This window comes from Capra hircus, chromosome 16 (assembly GCF_001704415.2).
Source record: "Capra hircus breed San Clemente chromosome 16, ASM170441v1, whole genome shotgun sequence".
Lineage (NCBI taxonomy): Eukaryota > Metazoa > Chordata > Mammalia > Artiodactyla > Bovidae > Capra > Capra hircus.
This window is the reverse complement of record NC_030823.1, coordinates 3,312,674-3,321,288: the sequence shown is the minus strand read 5'-3', so window position 1 is coordinate 3,321,288 and position 8,615 is coordinate 3,312,674.

Here is an 8,615-nt window from a genome sequence, read left to right as displayed (position 1 = left end):
CAACCTAGATAGCATATTGAAAAGCGAGACATTACTTTGCCAATAAAGGCCCATCTAGTCAAGGCTATGGTTTTTCCAATGGTCATGTATGGATGTGAGAGTTGGACCGTAAAGAAAGCTGAACGCTGAAGAATTGATGCTTTTGAACTGTGGTGTTGGAGAAGACTCTTGAGAGTCCCGTGGACTGCAAGGAGATCCAACCAGTCCATTCTGAAGGAGATCAGCCCTGGGATTTCTTTGGAAGGAATGATGCTAAAGCTGAAACTCCAGTACTTTGGCCACCTCATGCTAAGAGTTGACTCATTGGAAAAGACTCTGACGCTGGAAGGGATTGGGGGGCAGGAGGAGAAGGGGACGACAGAGGATGAGATGGCTGGATGGCATCACTGACTCAATGGATGTGAGTCTGAGTGAACTCCGAGAGTTGGTGATGGACAGGGAGGCCTGGCGTGCTGCGATTCATGGGGTTGCAGAGTTGGACACGACTGAGCTACTGAACTGAACTGAAACATAGTTTATTTTTAAAGTAATTTAAAATAAAGTGTAAACATACATTAAAGAAATTGTGGCAATTCAGATTAGAGTTTAGATTTTTAGATTGAAGGTTTTTGCTAAAAGCTACTTCTCTCCTTTGAAAACCATCTGAAGCTCCAGAAGCTTCTTGCTATGAAAAAGCTTGATTCTGCTGCCACCTGCTGTCCTTAAAGCCAGAAACAACTATGAAAATGATGAGGTCTTTTTTCATCTAAATTTGCTGAGCTTGTTATATGTTTAGGTTTTTTTTTGTTTGCAGAATTTTTATTTTTAAAAAAATTTACTTATTTTTAAATTGAGGGAGAATTGCTTTACCGAATTTTATTGTTTTATGTCAAACTTCAACATAAATCACCCATAGGTATACACACATCCCCTCCCTCTTAAACCTCCCTCCCATCTCCCTCCCATCCCACCCCTCTAGGTTGATACAGAGCCCCTGTTTGAGTTTCCTGAACCATATGGCAAATTCCCGTTGGCTCTCTGTTTTACATATGGCCATGTAAGTTTCCCTGTTACTCTCTCCATACAGTTCACCCTCTCCCACCTCCCCTCCCCACCTGCAGTGTCCATAAGTCTATCTCTGTGTCTGTTTCTCCATTGCTGCCCTGCAAATAAATTCATTGGTACCATCTTTCTAGATTCCATCTATATGTATTAGTATATGATAATTATCTTTATTTTTCTGACTTACTTCACTCTATATAATAGGCTCTAGGGTCATCCATCTCACCTGAACTGACTCAAATGCATTCTTATTATGGCGAGTAATATTGCATTGCGTATATGTACCACAACTTCTTTATCCATCATCTGTCAACGGACATGTAGGTTGCTTCCGTATTCTAGCTATTGTAAATAGTGCTACAATGAACAATGGGATACATGTGTCTTTTTTCAGTTTTGGTTTCCTCAGGGTAAGGAGTGAGATTGCTGGGTCATATGGTGGTTTTATTCCTAGTCTTATACGAAATCTCCATACTGTCTTCCAGAGTGGCTATATCAATTTACATTCCCACCAACAGTGCAAGAGAGTTCCCTTTTCTCCACACCCTCTCTAGCATTTAATGTTTGTAGACTTTTTGATGTTGGCCATTCTGACTGTTGTGAGGTGATATCTCATTGTAGTTTTGATTTGCATTTCTCTAGTAATGAGTGATGTTGAGCATCTTTCCATGTGTTTGTTAGCCATCTGTATGTCTTCTTTGGAGAGATGTCTGTTTAGGTCTTTTTCCCACTTTTTGATTGGGTTGTTTGCTTTTCTGGTATTGAGTTGTATGAGCTGCTTATATATTTTGAAATTAATCCTCTGTCAGTTGTTTCCTTTGCTATTATTTTCTCCCATTCTGAGGGTTGTCTTTTCACCTTGTTTCCTTTGCTGTGAAAAAGCTTTTAAGTTTAATCAGGTCCCACTTGTTTATTTTTGTTTTTGTTTCTATTACTCTAGTAAGTGGGTCATAGAGGATCTTGCTTTGACTTATGTCATCGAGTGTTCTATGTTTTCTTCTAAGAGATTTATAGTTTCTGGTCTTACATGTAGGTCTTTAATCCATTTTGAGTTTATCTTTGTGTATGGTATTAGAAAGTGTTCTAATTTCATTCTTTTACATGTAGCTGTTGAATTTTCACAGCACCATTTATTGAAGAGGTTCTTTGTCCCATTGTATATTCTTGCCTCTTTGTCAAAAATAAGATGCCCATAGGTGCATGGGTTTATTTCTGGGCTTTCTATCTTGTTCCATTGGTCTACATTTCTGTTTTTGTGCCAGTACCATACTGTCTTGATGGCTGTAGCTTTGTAGTATAAGCTGAAGCCAAGAAGGTTGATTCCTCCAGCTCCATTTTTCTTTCTCAAGACTGCTTTGGCTATTAGGGATCTTTTGTGTTTTCATATGAAATATGAAATTTTTGGTTCTAGTTCTGTAAAAAATGCCTTTGGTAGTTTGATAGGGATTGCATTGAATCTGTAGATTGCATTTGGTAGTATAGTCATTTTCATAATAATGATTCTTCCCATCCAAGAACATGGAATATCTCTCCATCTATTTATGTTGTCTTTGATTTCTTTCATCAGTGTCTTATAATTTTCTGTATGCAATTCTCTGGTCTCCTTAGGTAGGTTTATTCCTAGGTATTTAATTCTTTTTGTTGCAATGGTGAATGGAATTGATTCCTTAATTTCTCTTTCTGATTTTTCATTGTTAGTATATAGGAATACAAGCGATTTCTGTGTATTGATTTTATATCCTGCAACTTTGCTAAATTCACTGATTAGTTCTAGTAATTTTCTGATAGTATCTTTAGGGTTTTCTATGTATAGTATCATGTCATCTGCAAAGAGTGAGAGCTTTACTTCTTCTTTTCCAATCTGGATTCTTTTTATTTCTTTTTCTTTTCTGATTGCCATAGCTAGGACTTCCAAAAATATGTTGAATAATAGTGGTGAGAGTGGACGCCCTTGTCTTGTTCCTGATCATAGAGGGAATGCTTTCAGTTTTTCACCATTGAGAATAGTGTTTGCTGTGGGCTTATCATATACAGTCTTTAGTATGTTGAGGTAGACTCCTTCTATGCCTATTTTTTGAAGAGTTTTAATCATAAATGGGTGCCAAATTTTGTCAAAGGCTTTTTCAGCATCTATTGAGATTATCATATGGTTTTTATCTTTCAGTTTGTTAATATGGTATCACATTGGTTGATCACAATTTGTTAATATGGTATTACAATTTGTTAATATGGTATTACATTGATTGATCAATCAAGTATCACATTGATTGATTTGCATATATTGAAGAATCCTTGCATCCCTGGAATAAACTCAACTTGATCATGGTGTGTGAGCTTTTTGATGTGCTGCTGAATTCTGTTTGCTAGAATTTTGTTGAGGATTTTTGCATCTATGTTCATCAGTGATATTGGCCTGTAATTTTCTTTTCTGTGTGTTGTCTTGGTCTGGTTTTGACATCAGAGTGATGGTGGCCTCGTAGAATGAGTTTGGAAGTGCTCCTTCCTCTGTAATTTTTAGGTTTTAGGAGTTTTAGGAGGATAGGCATTAGCTCTTCTCTAAATATTTGATAGAATTCTCCTGTGATGCTGTCTGGTCCTGGGCTTTTGTTTTTTGGGAGATTTTTGAGTTTCAATTTCAGTGGTTGTCATTGGGTTGTTCTTAATTTCTGTTTATTCCTGGTTCAGTCTTGGAAGACTGAACTTTTCTAAGAATCTGACCATTTCTTCCAGGTTATCCATTTTATTGCCATATAGTTGCTCATAATAGTGTCTTGCAATCCTTTGTATTTCTGCATTATCTGTTGTAACCTCTCCTTTTTCGTTTCTAATTTTGTTGATTAGATACATCTCTCTTTTTTTCTTGATGAGTCAGGCTAAATGTTTGCCTATTTTGTTTACCTCTCATAGAACCAGCTTTTAGTTTTATTAATCTTTACTACTGTTTCTTTCATTTCTTTTGTGTTTATTTCTGCTCTGACATTTATGATTTCTTTCCTTCTGCTAATTTTGGGGGTTTTGTTCTTTTTCCAGTTGTTTTAGATGTGAAGTTAGGTTGTCTATTCTATGTTTTTCTTGTTTCTTGAGGAAGGATTGTATTGCTATAAACTTCCCTCTTAGAACTGCTTTTGCTGCATCCCTTATGTTTTGAATTGTATTCTCATTGTCATTTGTTTCTAGGAATTTTGTGATTTCCCTTTTGATTTCTTCAGTTACCTGTTCATTATTTAGAAAAGTAATGTTTAATCTCCATGCTTTTGTGTTTTCTACAGTTTTTTTTTCTTGTAATTGATATCTAGTCTCATAGTGTTAAACAGTCAGAAAAGATGCTTGACATGATTTCAATTTTGTTAAATTTACTGAGATTTGATTTGTGACACAAGATGTGGTCTATCCTGGAGAATGTTCTGTGTGCACTTGAGAAGGTGTATTCATCTGCAATTTGGATGGAATGTCCTGAAGATATCAATGAGATCCATCTGATCTAATGTGCCATTTAAGACTTGTGTTTCCTTATTAATTTCCTGTTTTGTGATCTGTCCATGGGTATAAATGGGGTTTAAAGTCTCCTACTATTATTGTGCCACTCTCAATTTGTCCTTCTCTTATGTTGTATCTGTTAGTGTTTGTTTTATGTACTGAGGTGCTCCTGTGTTGTATGCATGGATATTTACAATTGCTATGTCTTCCTCTTGGATTGATTCCTTGATCATTACATAGTGTCCTTCCTTATCTCTTGTAATATTCTTTAAGGTCTATTTTGTCTGATATGAGGGTTGCTACTCCAGCTTTCTTTTCATTTCCATTTGCATGAAATATATTTTTCCATCCTCTCACTTTCAGTCTATATGTGTTTTTAGGGTATGAAACGGGTTCCTTGTAGACAGCATCTACAAGGGTCCTGTTTTTGTATTTATTCAGCTAGCCTGTGTCTTTTAGTTGGAGCATTTAATCCATATACATTTAAAGTAATTATTGGCATATATATATATATATATATATTCTTATTGCCATTTATCTTAAATTGTTTGGGGTTTATTTTTGTAGATCTTTTTCTTATCTTGTATTTCTTGACTACGTCAGTCCCTTTAACGTTTGTTGTAAAACTGGTTTGGTGGTACTAAATTCTCTTAACTTTTGCTTGTCTGTAAAGCTCTTGATTTCTCCATCAGTTTTAAATGAGATTTTTGCTGGGTAGAGTAATCTTGGTTGAAGATTATTCCCTTTCAAATATATCCTGCATCTCCCTTCTGGCCTGCAGAATTTCTGCTGAAAGATCAGCTATTAAACATATGGGGTTTCCCTTGTATGTTACTTGTTGCTTTTCCCTTGCTGCTTTTATTATTCTTTCTTTGTGTTTAATCCTTGTTAATTTGATTAGTATCTGTCTTGGCGTGTTTTTCCTTGGGTTTATACTATATGGGACTCTTGGCACTTCTTGGACTTGATTGACTATTTCCTTTCCCTGTTGGGGATATTTTCAACTATAATCTCTTCAAAATTTTCTCATAGCCTTTATTTTTCTCTTCTTTTATGGGACCCCTATAATTTGAGTGCATTTGATATTTCCCAGAGGTCTCTGAGACTATCTTTAGTTCTTTTCATTCTTTTCACTTTATTCTTCTCTTCAGCAGTTATTTCCACCATTGTATCTTCCAGCTAGCTCACTGATCCATTCTTCTGCTTCAGATATCCTGCTATTTAGCCTCTTCTTTATGTCTCAGTTTTTATGTTCTCTACCTGATAGAGATGCATCATAAGGGTGATACACTGAAGCTTTGGCAATAGAAAAGTAACACATAAACTTTTTGCCAAATAAATCAGACCTCAGGTATGTCAGCAGTGGCAGGGGCCATGGATCCTCCCCAAATAACTTGTCAATAGAAGATGAGCACATGGAAGAGACTTTCAGCCAGCCTGGGAAATGACAGGGGAGATGAGACAGTCTAAGACTCTGCAGCTGTGTGGCTTGAGGCCAGGTGCTCAACATAATCTAGCACTGAGGTTAATGTGGCCTCACTGGTGCCCCTGGGCATGGGAGGCCCTGCAACATTTGGCTTACATGCACGTGGGGACACTGAAGCCCAGAGCATTCAGGGAACTTGCCCCAAGGCATCAGCAAATAAGTGGTAAATAAGCCAAATGTCCTACCTCTCTGCAAACTTTCAAATGTGGCTTCTGAAAGGGATCCTGTTAAGCAAAACCTGAAGAAGTGACTTCTTGAATTGTTTTACGAAACATGGTCTGGAAAAGAGACAGCATTGACAGATTCTGTCTTTGAGATCAGCTTCCCACAGCAGGGCAGGCAAAGTCCCAGGAGGCCCATTAGGGGAAAGTACCCAGACCAGGATTTTACCAGCTGTTCTGTAAAAGGGGCCTGTCCTGCGTGCTAACCACACAGACTAGGTCCTATCTCTGCAGGCCCCAGAGGCACGCCATCTACCTGGACTTTCCTCTTGGCTTCATTTGGGCCCAGATGTGATAAAGACCCAAATATTGCCTGCTCCAGGCTCATCTCAGAAATCTCATACATCGTTTTTTCAGTCTGTCAATAAATAATTGCTGCTGCTGCTGCTGCTAAGTCGCTTCAGTCATGTCCGACTCTGTGCGACCCCAGAGACGGCAGCCCACCAGGCTCCCCCATCCTTGGGATTCTCCAGGTAAGAACACTGGAGTCGGTTGCCATTTCCTTCTCCAATGCATGAAAGTGAAAAGTGAAAGAGAAGTTGCTAAGCTGTGTCCGACTCTTAGTGACCCCATGGACTGCAGCCTACCAGGCTCCTCCATCCATGGGATTTTCCAGGCAAGAGTACTGGCGTGGGGTGCCATTAATCAGTTCAAGTGACTTCTTGAATTGTTTTACGAAACATGGTCTGGAAAAGAGACAGCACTGACAGAACAAATAATTAACCAGTTCTAGTTTTTAGTTCCAGACAGTCCTAGGCTTGAGATGGATAAACAGAGAAAACCCACTGGCTCTGCCTCCAGAAGCTCTCAGTCCAATAAGGGAAGCAGATGGGCAGATGGGTAATCACAACATGATCTGATAAGTGCCATGAATAGGGAATCTTGGGATTAGGGGACCCAGGGGAAGGGCAGGTAACACAAATTGGGGAGAAGTTTTTATGGACATTTTCCTGAAAAAGGTGACAAGCTCTAACTTAAAGGACAGAGAAGACGTCATCCCAAGGAGAAGCGTCAGCTTGTTTCAGCTGAGTCTCAGCTCAACAGGATGGGGCAGTCCACTGTCCCTGTGTGCTGGTTGGAGCTGCAGAGGATGAGATTTGAAAGGCATGCAGGACCTTTTATGCCATCTTCAGGCCTGGTTCCTCCCAAGAGCAGAGCCTAGAGAAGGACTGGTGTTCAAAAAGTCCACCTTGTGATGAAATTCCCAAGGAACTGGAGTGAGAAAACTAGAAGGTGAAACAAGGAAGGCGGGAAAACTAATCCAAGGGCATGTGTGGAGCTGATCGCCCCTGAAAGCCTTGATCCCACAGAAGATCAGAGTTGTCTGCCTGAGAGATGAAAGAGAGGATGTTTATGCACCAGTTCCTGGCCCTCATTGGACAAGAGTTGCTGTCTCAAGGGGTAATAATTCTTTCACGCTTCCCCCCTCACATGCGCAGTGTAGTTGGGCAGGTTCCCACAGAGGTCCACACAACATTTGTGGAGAAGGCCTGGGACAGAAGAAAGGAAGGGATAGCTGAGGAGGGCTGGGATTGGGTCATGTTTGCACACAGCTAGTCGCTGCAGCAATGGCTGGAGTAAAACAGTGGGTCAAGAGGATGTGAGAAGTGTGTAAAGGGGGTTAGCACCATGCTAGGGAACTTGGAGTTTTCCTGAATGTACTTAGAATCCCACATTTTTTCTTTTTTTTTCAAGTTTACCCTGGCAGCAGTATGGAGAACCGTTTAGAAAGGATTTAGATGAGAACTGAGGTCTGTAGATGAGCTTCACAGGCTTGTAATAGCACATGAAAATGGTATGTGTATTGCATCCATGTGATTGTTTTAGCCGAGGGTGTTCAGAGTTTTCATTGAATCCTCAAAGGAGTCCAAGGCCTGAGCGGAGGAGGGCGACCATTAAAACATGACTGGCATCTCTTCTGGCCTGAGAGTCCAGTCGAGTGCAAAATTTCAGAGGAACAATTATTTGATGCCTTCCAATCTCCTCAGCTACGCCACTAGAAGGGGAAGGACAGATACCCCTTGCATGTCTTGGAGTTGTTGATGGGCTCTGAACGTAGCAAACTTAGGGTGTAATGGGGACACAAGGGACCATGTCCCACCATATGGCAGATGGCCACACTGGGTGCATGACCTAGTAAGTGAAGCTAGTGATTCTCTCTCAGCCTCCCTAGGCATGATTCACATCGCGGGCACTGGCTGCCCTGGGTTGGGGACTTTTCGAGGAGAGGTGATAGGTAAGGTAGGCTCCTTCATCACTCCAAACAGGTATCTGTTTAAAAGCAGGAGCCTTCACTTCTGACTTGTACAGGCTGCTAAGGGATTAGGTCCTGAGTTTAGCATTTAATCTGTTCCCTCATCTCCATTTTATAGGTTGGTTAAAAGCAAAAG